The sequence below is a fragment of the Elgaria multicarinata genome, chromosome 9, assembly GCF_023053635.1.
Source record: "Elgaria multicarinata webbii isolate HBS135686 ecotype San Diego chromosome 9, rElgMul1.1.pri, whole genome shotgun sequence".
In the NCBI taxonomy this organism is placed as follows: Eukaryota; Metazoa; Chordata; class Lepidosauria; order Squamata; family Anguidae; genus Elgaria; species Elgaria multicarinata.
In genome coordinates, this window is record NC_086179.1 from 63,397,550 (window position 1) to 63,414,131 (window position 16,582).

General features: G+C 40.7%; 1 protein-coding gene across 1 annotated transcript in view; it reads right to left on the minus strand.

Annotated features, from left to right (window-relative positions):
• The window catches only part of IMMP2L (inner mitochondrial membrane peptidase subunit 2), a 575,031-nt gene that overhangs the window by 238,840 nt on the left and 319,609 nt on the right, over positions 1–16,582 (minus strand). The gene's annotated exons all lie outside the window — the stretch shown is intronic.

The window sequence follows — 16,582 nt, forward strand, 5'->3', positions numbered from 1 at the left end:
ATCATGCTAATGCCTGTCATAGATTAAAGAGAACCACCACGTTTACTATTTTTCACAGACCTGTTCCTTTCTTTTGGAAGATTTCCCTTCTGTATATGTTTCCAAGCCTGATTCAAGGTGCTGGTTTTAACCTATAAAGCCTTACATGGCTTGGGACCACAATACCTAACAGAATGCCTCTTCCGACATGAACCTACTCGTTCACTATGCTCAACATCTAAGGTCCTCTGTCAGGTGCCTACTCCAAGGGGAGCTCGGAGGACGACAACAAGGGAGAGGGCCTTTTCTGTGGTGGCTCCCCAATTGTGGAATGATCTCCCTGATGAGGCCCGCCTGGCACCAACATTGTTGTCTTTTTGGTGCTAGGTTAAGACTTTTCTTTTCTCCCAGGCATTTAACACCATTCATTGAGTTTTAACTAACTCCAAAATGAGCTTTGGCCTGGCTGAGTGTTTAAAAATTGTTTAAAATGTTATCTGTTTTATGTTTTTGGTTTAAAATTTTGTATATTGATTTTTAATGTTCAGTCTTTTTAATCTAATCATTTTGATCTTTGTAAACCGCCCTGAGAACTTCGGCTATGGGGCAGTATATAAATGTAAATAATAATAATAATAATAATAATAATAATAATAATAATAATAATAATAATCTGACTTCAACAAATAGCAGAGGCCCTACTTATTAGCAACATTTCCCCACTTATTTGGTGATACCATATTTACAAACTATATCCCTGGTGCTGTAAGAGTTCAGAAACACCATCTGCATAATAATTGGGGTTAGTGACACTAGAGATTGATTTGCACATCTTTGGATAAAACAACTGTAGAACTAGGTTTTTATTATTATTATTTTAAATACATTTTTTTCTGGGGTGCTCAATCAGCTTACATACGAACAAAAAGCAAATATGCATTAGAAAACTGAGTTGTACGCTTAAATATATATGCCAACTTTAAAAGCTTGATCCAAAACTAGGCTCAAGTTTAATTAAGTTTTGTCTGAAATTCCCCTTAAAGGTATAAGAAACACAATGTACTACATTGTCCACCTCTCCAAAGTGAAGACATTCAAGAGCACAGCTCCCAATTACATTCAATCGCATTGTCAACTATTTCTCATTTTTCATCTCGGTGTTCGAAGAATCAAGCCATTTACATTTTTCCTCTTGGCATTTAAACGCTAATTGCGGCTTCTTGTTCCCTTGTTCTTGTTCAGGTGTTGCATCATGTCTACCCTCACAAGGTACTGGGGGAACAAGAACTACATTTAATCCTTAAAACAAAGTTTCCCTCTTTTTATATTATTGCAAAGCAAAGTAATGTTGACAGAAGGATCAAACTGGTTGCCCTCAAATACTATTATGAATGGATAAGGAAGGCAAAAAGGTGCAATTTACATTAGATTATTGGGCTGCTAGCAGCCTATTCTAGGCCAATTACACAAGGCTTACCTATTTATATGTAAATAGCTAGGATATTCCAAAACAGCCTGTAACTAAAAACATTGCTTTCGTAGTTTACTAAAAAGGAGGATTAGGTGCGACGCAGTTTAATATAAAAACAATTACAACAAGCATACATATAACAAATGAAAGTGAGAAAGAAAATAATTATAAAATCTTTATTATTATTATTCGGAAAAGAAGACCAATGGATTTCCTTTGAAAGGTAATCCTACATCAATCTCAGATTCAACATAATAAATGGGTAGAGCTCTGGATGTTTGCTCAAAGCTTAACTTCATTTTATTTTTATTTTACAGCTCTGCTTTTAATCTGGCCTTGATAGAAAACAGGTGTCTGTGCCACAAACATCGACCATTAAATATTCAAAATGAGCTTGATGTGGACAAAAACCTAAGGCAAGGAGTAAGTGGCTTGGAAAAGATGAATTCAGCCATAAGCAGGATCTAAGATAGAACCAATTGCAGTACTGTGCAAGGGTATTAGTAAATACAGAAAACAAAATATTCCAATTGATCTACAACAGGAATTTTTGAAGAGTTCAGAGAAAGAAAGATCCAGCTGTTGCAATTGTGATCACCCAATGCAGGGAATAAAATCAAAGTCCATACAACCAATGGTTTTATTTGGGCCGAAAAACCTGTTTTTAAAGCTGTTACATCCTCTGCTCTATCATTATGGGGAAAAACCTGGCTTACCCTCATATTCAGCTTTTGAGCACTATGCCCTCCCTTCTAAAATGACTATTTTTAGCAGCTGCCCATACTAACTGGCTGATTTGATCCTTACTAACCGGTTCTACTAGTAAGCAATTAACTGTTGGTTCCCAATAAGATGAAAGTTCTCCATTATTCTCCATTTGGGACATCATGTCTACTGCCTTTGGAGTCCAAAAATTTACATCCCTCCATTGGGAGAGTTTACCATTTGTTCTTACTCCCTGCTTTCTGTTCTTTAGCGGGTTACTGATCCATAAGAGGACCAGCTTATTCCAGCTTTTGCACTGTTTTTTCTTTGTTCTAGAAGGTTGAAATGTCTCTCCTAATGTTAGATACTGGCAGTAAGAGCTTGAATCTGCAATATGCTGGTGGTATTTATTTATTTAATTTTTGGTCCCACCCTCCCTTGCCTTTGCCCCCAGTCACTACTAGACTGTAGCCCCCTCCCTGGTGGGAATTATTTGGTATTGCTGCCTCCTGTTAAAAAGACAGTTAGCAGAGAAAACAAAACACAGTACAGAATGAGCGTTAACAGCCTCACATCCACAGACAGCAATTTGGGGGGGGGGAGGAGACTACACTCTTCTTTAGTGAAGAAAGAAAAACAGTTTACTCACAAATATTTTTGCACATACAAATGCAGGCACAGCATAGGGTTCCAAAGGGGTTTGTTCAGTCCCTGACTTTGTGTTCTACAACACTGGCAGGAGCGAGAGAGCGCAAGCAATGTTCTACCAGCAATGGAGGAAGGCAGAGAGAGATGCTGGGGGGGGAGGGGAAGAGCAGGAAGGAAGGAACCACACTGTGGGCTATAGAGATCCTAAGACTAGCTATGCTCATGCATTAATTAACTAAATGCAACACTGAACCCTTCCTGTAATTTGCAGGCAAGGTTGCAATATTCCAAACATACCCACCTTGAGAATTTCTCCAAAATTGAATTCAGCTCTCATACGGAAGCAGTTCCCCATTCCTGCCTTACTGTGTCCATGCAAATGTAAGTTTGGTGTGCGAATTAAGGTATGATGAGAATAGCTGAGTGTACTTTTTTAAAAAATGAAAAGCTAAACATTGCAAACTGCGACCAATGCACAAAACTGATCAAAAGTGTAAACAGAGAATGTTATGATTCTAGCAAGTAGGGAACAAATGAATATTCTCTGCTCATCTTCCCACAAGAGGTCCAACGATTGTCAATAAAGACAGAACCCTGCTTATACGTACTACACATCTGTGGTTGTTTTGAGATTTAAGAACCAAAGGTATGTAACTACAACTTTCTAGCAATCTCCATAATTACTTAAAGGGAGTTAAGATTCTTTAGGGATCCTTCCAAAACTATCTTTTAAAAAAGGTTCCGTTTGCTGAGAGTTCCATGAAATTCAGAATTCCCAAATGAAGCTGGTGTGGTGGGGGTGAGACCCATGTGTCAGACATTATGAGCATGCTCGCCCATATAGGCACACTCTTGAATTACTTTGCATCTGCAAAAAATCTAATGCACCAGCTGGCACGGAGCCTTAGTATTGACTTCATAAATCTTATTCCTAATTAGACCACTTGGGTCTCAGGTTTTTGTTTAAAGAATCCTTCAGACTCTAGGAAGAAGTAAGGAATGAAGAGTGTCCCAGTCTACACTGTTTGGATCTGTGAATCAAGACTGGACCCAATTATGAGCCTTTCTCGTCCCTGGCCCTGAATGTATGGATAAGGTTGCAAAACATCAGCCCTAAGAAGTGAAGTGAACATCTGATCACAAAGGATAGAAACTCAAAGAGAAAAGAATAATTGCAAAAAATTACTTATTTTTCTTTCCTATTATGTATATGCATTAAACAACTTCTTTAAGGAAACAAATCCTGTACTCTCTTCCTACTCTTCCAGGTATTATTTTATTTATTTACTTATTGCATTTATCTCCCACCTTTTTTCCTCCAAGGAACCCAAGGGAGCATACATAATCCCCCTCCTCTCCATTTTATCCTCACAACAACAAACCTGTGAAGTAGGCTGGGCTGAAAGTCTGTGGCTGGCCCAAAGTCACCCAGTGGGTTTCCATGGCCGAGTGGGGACTAGAACCCGGATCTCCCGACTCCCAGTCCAACACTTTAGCCATACACCACACTGGCTCTTATGGGTAGAGGTAACCATTATGGGGAGGTATCTAAGGCCACAGCTAGACCTAAGGTTTATCCTGGGATCATCCAGGGTTCGCCCCTGCCTGAGCACTGGATCCCCTGTGTGTCACCTAGATGAACAGGTTTGACCCCTGGACGATCCAGGGATAAACCTTAGGTCTAGCTATGGCCTAAGTTGTCCCAACATCATAACATGAACAGAGAAGACACAAATACTGTGGTGTGTGTGTGTGTGTAGCTTTAAGTAAGCCTGCCAAAAAAAAAGGTTGTTTCTCTTTCCTCTTTCAGCCCTTGGAAGGGTCCCTTTCTTAGTGTAGTCCCTGTAGCAGAGTCAGGGTGCTTCCTTAGTATGCAATACAGTTATCAGGAGTCAGTGTTGTTGTTGTTTTATATTTGGAAGTAATAAAAAAGACTCTTGTTGAAATTACCAGAGTCTCTTGCGTGTTGCCTCAAGCAGCAGCTCCTCCCACCACCACCTCCGTCAGGGCCGTACTTCTGTTCGGGATGGCTTCCCCCATGCCATGTCTTCCCCCATTGGAAAGGACAGGCCTTCCCCAGCTAGAGAGGATGTGTATCCTGCTTCAAAGAACTTCAGCAATTTGTTATGCAAAACTAATTTCGTTAGAGAAGTCAAAGCAAGTCAATAGTCAAGCACAGTTTACTGGGCAAACATGGATTTTCCAGAGAAGTCAGGGATGTAGCCAAGATCAAATGCACGGGGTATCAGTCAGTATAATCAGGGCTCCAAAAACAGCATCAGGTAGAAGTCCAAAGGACATTAATAAAGAGGTCCAAACGTAAGTCCATGTCAGGGTACAAGAAACGGAAGCTCCTGCATTGGCTCTGTTTCCATCAAAGGCTAGATTGAGCATTCAGGCTTATGTTACCAGAGCCTCCTGAGCAGCACTCATGGCTCATCTGCAGCACATTACAAGCCCTGCTCCCGACAAGTTCCCTTTTCTTGAGGGGTCCTCCTTTGGAGCCAGGTGCTTCTTCTTACAGGTGCTCTACTGATTCGCCTCTAATGGCAATGATGCTCTCTGGGACTGGGTAGTTGTTCTGTTTCTGACTCTGAAGCAGTACTCTCCTTGTCCTGCAGGGACGGACCCATGGTCCTACCCCCTCCCTGAGGGCCCAAGTTCCCCCAGGCCTCTTGAAATGAATGGTTCTGTGGTGTCATCCCTCTCTGGGGGCTCCTGCCCCTTTGAGGAAGAAGATTCCTCCAGAAGGGTCATAACAATGTGGGGCACACAAAGCAGCCCAGGACAAAGCACTAGCTGGAGCTTCAGTTGGCACTTTGTCTGGGGACAGGATATCAGGGGGAGATAGCTACACTCCCTGACATCAGCTGGCCCATGGAACATTGGGTGGTGGGTCATTCCCCCCCACCCCAGTATAGCTCCTCACCCCTAAATTACACAATAAACTTGTTTTCTATGCAGAAAACCCCAAGAGGAAAAATGTGTATCTTTATTAATGTTTGCAAATAAATCACTAATTATTGCTTTCCAAAAGCACTATGTACAGCATTAGGAGAAGACTTTGCCAGCTGTAATGGGGATATTATTCCCAGTATTACAATAGTTGTAAACATAGCCACTTTGCTGTCACTCTCTTAATTTGCTAATATTGCTAATGTGCCATAAATAGACAAAAGACAAAAAAGCAAATCAATTGTTGGAAACCAATCACAGTGCATATTTCCTTTGTATGCTAATTATACAAATTGGATACTCTGATTTAGACCACAGTCCACGTTCTGTGGGTTGCCCCAGTGCCAAAGAGGATTGTGTGTGGAATGTATTGTAGCTGATACAAAAGATGCAGCTGCTTGACAATGAGCAAGGAATAGGGCACCAGCCAGATCGCCAGCAGCCTGGAATCCAGGCATGCCACTCTTCCAACGTTTTGCGCAAGGAGTCTATGTTGATTTCTAGCATTCTAAATGATGTTGTCCAACTGAATCAAATCTACTTTGCTCTGGGATTCATTCAAAGCAAAAAGTTTTTATATTGACTGCTGGCACTTGACCACCACGCTGTCAAGACTTCTCAAAAGAAGAGCCATACGGAATCAGACCAAAGGCCTATCTAATCCAGCCTTTTGATCACGCATTGGGCACTGGAAGATGCCCACTGGAAGCCCAGAAGCAGCACATGAATGTAATAGCACCCTCATGCTTATGTTCCCAGCAAGTGGTATAAAGAGGCCTACTTTCTCTGGTGAAAATATACAGTCATCAAGACCAGTGGCTATTGACAGCCTAATCCTGCATGACATTCCACAGCTGTTTCATAAATCTTTTAAAACTAGACATGCCATCAGCTCAACAATTGCTGGTCAAAAGCTAATTCTGAAATGTAGTCTGCCTGTTCAGACTGCCCACTAAGCCATGGTTAGGCTGCTAACCCTTTTGCAGCAAATGGTTAGTGAGCATGTTTAAACTGTGGTTATGTAGCCACCATGGTTAGGAATGGTTCACACAACACAATGACCCTGTTCAGATGACATGCTAAGCCACGGTGGTTAAGTGTTTTGAGCTAACCATTATGGCTTAATGTGTCATGTGTATCATAACTTAGTATGTCATGTGAACCATTTCTAACCATGGTGGCTATATAACCACAGTTTAAACACACTCACTAACCATTCACCACAAAAGAGTTAGTGGCCTAACCATGGCTTAGCATGCTGTCTGAACAAGGTCCCTAAGTCATGGTTCACATAACACGACATGTTTAGCTCAAAGTGCTTAACCACCATGGCTTAGCATGTCATCTGAACAGGGATATAGTAAAACATTTTGCCAAATTAATAATAATAATAATAATAGTAATAATAATAATAATAATAATTTATTACCCGCCTTTCCCTCTGGATCGAGGCGGGAAACAACACCATGTAGCTAGATTTTGTGGGGAGTATCTGGATGCCTACTTTGCTATTCTATGAAGTGGGGATCATCTTCTAACCACAGTCTAGATCTCATCAGAATAATCGTTTTTAGTTGTTTTCAACCCATAAATTCTTCCCTTTTCTTTGTTCCCTCCTCCCCTGATATGTCAGTATGTTGCCATGGAAAAGCCTGTGTGAACTGAACAGGAACAAAAGGCGCATGTCTGCAATCTGAAATAAGAGAGAGAGTCTAAGGCAAATCTTTCAGACAGCACCTTGAAAAGGAAGTTTGAGTGTTTATAGAAGAACAATTTTTCTAGCTGCTCTGATATGGCCTGTGCTTTCCTCAATATGTAGGCCCAGCAATTGAAAAACTGTTTCAGCTAAGAGTATCCTCATGCAAATCAAAAGGTCAGTTTAGAAACTGCAGTCTTCATTGTATTCCTTTAATGGATTTTTCTTTGAAAGCCTTTCTCCACTGGCACATATATTACCAACCACTAAATGCACTATATGCAAGGGTTGTTAACTCTTGCTTCCCAAAGGTAGAAGACTTGTGTGTTTTGTTCCTTACTTTTGACTAAAAATTCTTCCCCATTTTGCCTAAAGAGCAGAATACTGGATGCATTTTTACAGTGGCGCTCAGAATGAAAAACAGTATTCAAATGAAGAAATCTGTATTTTGACATCTACTCTGACGTACAGATGGAACTCCCATGTTTATGGGATCACAGTTCATTTCAATGTAAAGAACCAGTCCATGTATTCAAAGGCATTCACCTACAGATTTGCTCTTACTCCTTCCCAGAAATGTATGGGAAAGCCCTTACAGAAGAGAAAACCTGCAGATGCAGAAAAAATCCATGTGTCCATCATAGTTCATGTCTCTAGATCAGATTATTTGTTCAGAAGACAATTTAGCAAATTGTAATTCCCTTTACACAAAATTATGTTGCAACCAAACTTGAAATACTGTGTACACTTCTGGTCACACTCCTAAAAAAAGATATTGCAGAGCTGGAAAAAGTGCAGAAAAATGATCAAGGAACTAGAACTCCCATATGAGGAAGGTTACAACAGCTTGCTTCAGAAAAAAGGAGGCTAAGGAGAGACATGATAGAGGCATATAAAATTATGCATGGAGTAAAGAATGTGGTTAGGGAGACATTTCTCTCTCTCTCTCTCTCTCTCTCTCTCTCTCTGAAGATACTTGAATCCAGTGGAGCCATCCCATGAAGCTGATGGGTAGGAGATTCAGAACAGATAAAGTGAAGTACGTCTTCACACAGCACATAGTTATGTGGAATTCACTACCACAAGATGTAGTGATGGCTTACCAGTTTGGGTTGTTTTAAAATGCAGTTTGATAAATTCCTGGAGAAGAAGGCTATCAATGGCTACTAGTTCTGATAGCTATGTGCTACCTCCAGTAGCAGAGGCAGTAACCAGTTGCTGTACTGGAGAACATGGGTGGGAGGGTTGCACTCATGCCTGCTTATGGGTTCCTGGTTGGCCACTGTGCGAACAGAATGCTGGACTAGATGGACCCTTGGTTTGATCCAGCATCAGGGCTCTTCTTATGTTTTTATGTTAAATGTAACATCTGAACACCATGCAGTAACCACAGAAATGCCTTTAATTAACAACTATAATAAATCTTCATCTCTATAAACAATCATTTAGCATAACCACAGCCAACGTCTTCCTCACTGATAACTCAGAGAAGAGTTTCTAAGTATTTCTGGATGGCTCAGATTTTATTACATAAACTTTCCACAGAATTATGTTGTTTGACAAGTTGATGTTTGTTTATTTATTTATTTATTTATTACATTTTTATACCTCCCAATAGCTGAAACTCTCTGGGCAGTTCATAAAAATTAAAACCATAATAAAACAACCAACAGGTTAAAAACACAAATACAAAATACAATATAAAAAGCACAACCAGGATAAAACCACGCAGCAAAATTGATATAAGATTAAAATACAGAGTCAGAACTGTAAAATTTAAATTTAAGTTAAAATTAAGTGTTAAAATACTGAGAAAATAAAAAGGTCTTCAGCTGGCGACGAAAGGAGTACAGTGTAGGCACCAGGTGGACCTCTCTGGGGAGCTCATTCCACAACCGGGGTGCCACAGCGGAGAAAGCCCTCCTCCTAGTATCCACCTGCCTCACTTCCTTTGGCAGGGGCTCATGGAGAAGGGCCCCTGTAGATGATCTTAAGGTCCAGGCAGGTACATATGGGAGGAGGCATTCCTTCAAATAACCTGGCCCCAAACCGTTTAGGGCTTTAAATGTCAATACCAGCACTTTGAATCGGGCTAGACCTGGACTGGCAGCCAATGAAGTTGTAAAAGGACTGGCGTAATGTGATCTCGCCGGCCAGTCCCTGTTAGTAAATGATGTTCTAGTGGGGAACCATTTAGTTTTTCCATTTAAAACTACTATGCCTAACCTTTCTGTGTTTTACACAAAACACAATTGTGCTTATCATGTTGTGCAATTGTGATTATGATGCCAAAACAAAAAACAAAACAAAAAACCCCACCCACACGGTTCTTTCTTTCTTTTAATAGCAGAAGAAGAAGAGAATAAAGACAAGGGAGTTAGAACAGAGCACTGTTGCATGATATCCTCATGGGAAGAGGATTACTCTCTCATGAAAGTGCTTCAGCAATGAGCAAATTGCTTAATTTGTAGAGACAGGATAAATGCTTCAAAGTGCAATCTTGAGAGGACCTGTATCTTTCCAGAGAAGGGAACTGGGATGTTGGGTCTTTCATTCTAGATCACTATTTGGAAGCAAGTGCAAGTCGTCATCAGTGACCCAACTACATGTACAACAGACAATTGGGTTTACTTTAGACATAGGACAATCGGAACTGAATTCCCAGTTTATCTAAGAAATTAATGTCTTGAAAAACTGGTACTGGCCCTTACACAATATATATGAAAGCCAGAAAAACATACTGAATATAAATTATAAGATTGTAACCTGTTTATATTTCTTCCCCAAATAAAGGCTTGGGACATGATCGATCCCTGAATATCATTACTCTTCCAAGCAAGCCTAATTGAATGGAATGCTCCTTTCTCCCCTTTCTTTTGGGCTAGAGCATGGACACATTACTGTCCACCAGCCACAATGAAGAACTGGAAGATCATCTATAGCTCATGTACAGTCACCAAATGGGTGCTCTCCTCTCCAGGGTCCATAAGTTATTGAAGCCCAAATCAAGACCCTAGCTTACATGTATCTGCTGTGTAAATAACTAGTTCGATCTTCAGGCTGGGGTTAAGCTAATGCAAAGCATGTTTCACAGACCTTAAAACCACCAAGCAAAACTTTTTACTTTACTTATCCCACGCAAAAAAACAAACAGCCTCCTAGTACTCAGTTTGTTCATGGACTACCTTCCAGAAGAGGCCTTGCCACTGAAATCAGTTCACTTCAGTGAACGATGGGACATAAGGAGGAGAGGGCAGACTCTAACATAGGGGAGGGGAACCTGTGCGCCCCCCCCCCCGATGTTATCAGAATCAACTTCCAGCAGTGCCAGCCAGAATGGCCAATAGTCTAGGGTGATTATATTTTGGAAACCAAAAAGGAGGACAATATGGCCACCCTCAAGGAGGCGTGCCCACCTCAACATGCCCAGCCCCTAAGGCAGAACCATCTTGAAATGACCGGCCCCCAAGGGGGTATGGTCTTGGTCACATGATAATATGGCCACCCTCAAGAAGGCATGCCCACCCCAACATGCCCAGCCCTAGAAATTCCTTAGAAACAAAAAAAAATCTCTTAGTGCAATTGGCCTACCTTAAAGGGCTGTTGTGTTGCTAAAACAGTTTGACTAAATGCTCATCATCATCTAGTAACCACTTTCCACAGATAAACATGCACAATTTAGGGAGGATGGCGAGAAGAGAGGGAAGACCAACCTCAAAGCCCTACTTTCTTGCCACTTGTGACTATTTATCATTATTGCATTTATATCCTACTTTTTTTCCTCGAAGGAACCCGAGCCAGCATACATAATCTTCCTCCTGTCCATTTTATCCTCACAAAAACAACCCCGTAAGGTAGGTTGGGCTGAGAGTCTGTGACTGGCCCAAAGTCACCCAGTGGGTTTCCATGGCTGGCGTCTAAAACCCCGATCTCCCAATCCAACACTTTAGCCACAGCACCACACTGGCTCTCTTTAAATGATTATAACTCAGAAGCACCTATATCTCTAGCCAGCTTCACTAGTTCTACAGCAGCCTTCTTCAACCTGGTACCCTCCAGGTGTATTGGACTACACCTCCCAGAATTCCCAACCAACATGCTGGCTGGGAATTATGGGAGCTTCAGTCCAACACATCTGGAGGGCACCAGGTTAGGAGGAGGCTGATAGACAGGAATGGCTATGAGAAACAATTAAATGGGCTTATGGGCCAGCAGAGATTTATGCTAAAGGCAAAAAAGTAAAATAAATCCTTGCTTCAAAAGTAAGTAAGTAGGTGAGTGGTACTAAGTTGATAACATTATTATAGTCATATGATATAAAAAGAAAATGATCACAACAAATGCTCTTAAAATACCAAGCAATTTTGCAAATTAAGCCTTGATTGTATTCAAGAGTAGGCATGACCATTCTACAGCTGAAAACTGAATAGCTCAGAAAGCTTCAACACAAGCAAACAAGACCAAACTCTGCTTTTTCTTTCAACACTAGTGGATATTAAAAACAACAGCAACAGCCAAGTCAAAAGGTGGCACCTCAATAAGATCACAACCTCCTGCTCTATTTCTATTATTCCAATATTTAGGAAGTTATTTATTTGTAACTATTTACAGTCAGTGTTAGATTACGATCTCTGTTACATACATTGAAAAATTGAAGGAAAATCCATCTTTAGGTCTTTCTTAAAAACACCCTAAAAACAAGTTCAGCACCTAAGAGGTTTTAAGTTGTAAGATCCAAAATTCATAATCACTAAAACAGATTAAGAGTATCATGGTACCAGTAAACTGTTGCATTCTCTATTATGCCATGGCTCTGTTATGTGTGTAACCTCTTCTACAGCCACACAAGACAACACAGACTTTAACATTGTTATAACTTTAATTCAGATGACAAAGTATATAAGTATTTAAAGTGGCTTGAGAGGTGATGTGTAATCGTCCTACACCTGTGGGGTCTGGACATGTGCCATCCCCATGACATAAAAAGAGCCCCCCCAAAAGGCACCACAAGAGCATCTGGTCCAGTACTCTGCCAGGGACGAGTACCCATCTACCCCAATGTTCTTAATGAAAGAAAGAAATAGCAGTCTTGTTAGTTTGTGCAGCACCAAAGTAGAGACTGAAATGAAGGAAGGAACTCTAGGTCTCTTCCTCCCCCCACCCCAAATAAAATCCAAGGTACAAAAATGACACAAATCAGATCCCAGACAAGAACACTTTTCAGGGGTCCTCCTCTCCTCATCCCTACCTTAAGGAGGGATCTATCCTCTCAACATATCCAGACTTGTGAATCTTGCCATTTGGAGTGTCCTGAATTCAACTGGGAACCAAGATGAAGCTTCAGGGAAGCCCCTTCCTGCCGACTCCACCTCTTTCATGCCATCTCTTCTCATGTTAGCCCATAGAAATGAATGGGAGCTCTGGAGCCCTTCATGGCGCCACAGGTGGGTGGCTGCTCCGGCTGTGGCTGGTCTTCCTCTGAGCTCCATGGCAGCTGGCCAGCCATCATTCTCCTTGGAGCACACATGTGCCCCACGCTTCTCCCAATACCAACAACCCCTTTCAATTTGTGTGAGGTGGGGGGGGTGCGGGCACGTCTTCTATTTCTCTAGGAACTGCTCAGATCAGCTTCGCTAATGGCGTAGCACCTACGCTATTTGCGTAGCCACCACGCAAATGGTGTAACACATATGCCATTTGTGTAACTGCTACACAAATTCCGTAGCTAATCTGAGCACATCCAGCAACATCTGGACATTTAAGAGGATTTTGAAATCTCCCCCCGGATCCTGCTTGGGTGTGGGATTTCTGGACATGTCTGGGCAAATCCAGGCATATGGTCAGCCTACAATAGTCAGGTGTGATAGGAATTGCAGTCCAACAACATTTGGAAGGCCACCCATCCATTCTAACATATGTGGTTTACGCTGATATTGTTTGTCTGAGAAATTATACAAGAATAGTATATGTTACCACTTTATGCCTGGAAAATGCCATAAAAGAAAAAGAGGGAGGGGGAAATGGTCAATTCCTCCTGGGTTGACAAGCCAAGATGGCTCTAACTATTTCACTGTGTTACTGTACGGTGGAATACAGGCATTTATTCTTTAGCTATGATATACACGGCTCTTTCAGAAGCATTGAATTAACAGAGTTCGTTGAGTTTAGTCTTGGCTTTCCTTCAACGCAGACATGGAAAGAGTATTTTTTGAAGAAGTACCTGCTGATTTTGAAAGTCAAGTGTGATTTGAAAAGGCTTTCCAAGACAACAAATACCTTGAAGTTAGGAAAAGAAAGGGGCATGCTAGCAGTGCTTAAGAAAGATGCTATACTGCAAGAAGCAGTTATATCCAAGTATTAAAAATTAGAGCAGCACTTTTGTTTGATTTTCTTGGCAAGTGCCCAAGTATAGTTATACAGCTAATGCAGCTCAAGTCATTGTAACAGCACACATGTTCATTCAATCTGAGTACTTCCTGCCTTGAGATCAGAACTGGGCTAAGGCAGTGGGCTAAGACAATGGGTGGAGTCATCAGAAGCCATTTCTATAACTACTTATAAGCGAAGCAATGTTTCAGATATTGCAAACCCCAAACACAGTGCAAATTTGCAAGTAATGTACAAAAATCAAATGGTTCGCTCATAGCTAACAGGAAAGGGGGGAAATTGAAAGATTCAAAAGCCACAAAATAATTGTACCACTTTATATCTAAAAATAGAAACGAAAGTACTCTCGTGCTGTGAAACTCACCCCACCTGCTATGGAGTCATTCCGCCATCATCAGTGATGCTGCTAAGAAATGTAGGTTTGCAGCTTAAAATAGCAGTCATCAAGATTGCTATTGAATAGTTCACTTACTTCAATTATGCTCCTTTGACATATAAGCAGCTTAATGACCATAGCTTAAATTTTATGAATCAGAGCAGGATCCCTTTTCAATACATCACGTTCTTTTTCAGGACATCACTCAAGTAAATGCTTACATTTGATTTTAGAGTGGTTCCTCCCTTGCTGAGATTAAAGACATAAACAAACTTGCAATGCAGAGCTCGCCATTGGCAAAATTGAGTACATGACAAGAACTGGTTTCCACTTAAATGCACTTTTACATCCCACCACTGTATGCAGAAGTTGAGATGTTTCACTTGATTGGGACAGATAATATCAAATATCACATATTGGTGCAAGAGCCCACATGAAAAGCGCAAGGCACATGTCACAACAACCAACACTGTGGTAAATCATTTCTAAATATTAGAACATTTCCTCCTCCACCCAAAAGGGGGGGACTACTTTTCATTGTTGCTCATTTTGGAAACTTTAGACCTAAACTGACTATTTGGCTACAGTCCTATACACAATTACTTGGGGAATAATTTATTTCAATGTGGGACTTCCTTCAGAACAAATGTGCATACGATTGAGTTGTTAGTGTCCAATTAAGGAAAATTAGAATTAACAAAAGTCTATATTTGTTCTTCCAAATGTCTCTGAGATATTCAGATGTCAGTGGAGTTCAGATATAGTTTTCTTAACATCAAGAACACATTCACAAGCAATGCCAGGGATATCTTGCCCCTAGGGCAGGCTATTTTTGAACTTATTAAGATGGCTGACTTGTAATGCAATGTGGCAATCCGCCATTTTTGATTTGAGTGCTAGTCCTTGGAAATGTAAGTATTTAAATTCAACATTATCTGACGGGCATGCATTTTCCTGTTCTTGTGAACAAACACAGTCTTAAAGTTGAGCCATAGCATTGGCCAAATGCAGTGTTTTCCATACAGAAACATATGGTAAAAATGGTGGGGGTGGCATAATTAAGAGCTGGGAAATGTTAACATTTGAATATACATGATGGAGGTCTGTGTAGAAGTGTCATCAGGAATCATCTGAATTCATAAAGAGGTTTAAGTGCCTCTTGTGAAAGCACTTTGAAGTGCCTAATGTCCAAGCGCTGTTTCACAAAGTTATGGTCTTCCTCTCAACTGCCCCTGGTATCAAATACCAAAAGCATTTCTAAAAGATATCAATAAAATATTCATCAACTTCAGTTGGTCAATAAAACCCAGACAGCAAAGCCAGATACAAAAACCTGTGATCTGGATCCTAGTTATCCATGCAGAACTATCTAGCAATTTCTGTGATTGCATGAGATGCTGCAAATTCTGTGATTGCATGAGATTGATAGCTGGAACAGGGAGGTTTGAGCATATAACACCGATTCTGGCCCACTTGCATTGGCAGCCTATATGTTTCCGGGCCCAATTCAAGGTGTTGGTTTTAACCCATAAAGCCCTACATGGCTTGGGACCGAAATTTTATTCTCTCAGTATTTTAACACTTAATTTTAACTTAAATTTAAATTTACTGTTTTAATTCTGTATTTTAATTTTATATCAATTTTGCTGAGTGGTTTTTTTATCCTGGTTGTGCTTTTTATACTGTATTTTGTATTTGTGCTTTTAACCTGTTGGTTGTTTTATTATGGTTTTAATTTTGTGAACCACCCAGAGAGCTTCAGCTATTGGGAGGTATAAAAATGTAATAAATAAAATAAATAAATAAATAAATAAATAAATACCTGATGGAACGCCTCTCCCGACATGAACCTACCCGTACACTGCGCTCAACATCTAAGGTCGTCCTCCGAGTGCCTACTCCGAGGGAAGCTCAGAGGATGGCAACAAGGGAGAGGGCCTTTTCAGTGGTGGGCCCCCACTGTGGAATGATCTCCCTGATGAGGCTCGCCTGGCGCCAACATTGTTATCTTTTCAGCACCAGGTCATGACTTTTCTCTTCTCCCAGGGATTTTAACAGCATTTAACAACGTTAAGTTTGTTTTTAATGGACCCCAGAATTGTTGTTTTTAAATGGATACTGTTGTTTTTATACCGTTTTTTGTGTTTTTGATGGTTTTTTAATTTTGTATACTTTTAATGTTTACCATTTTTAATTGTTGTAAACCGCCCAGAGAGCTTCGGCTGTGGGACGGTATATAAATGTAATAAAATAAATAAATAAAATAAATAAACTACTGAAACTGCCATCACAAAACTGCAACTGCTATGATGAGGGCTTTGTGATGTTTAGCTGCTGGTGAGACCTGGGTTGCAGGGCTCGCCCA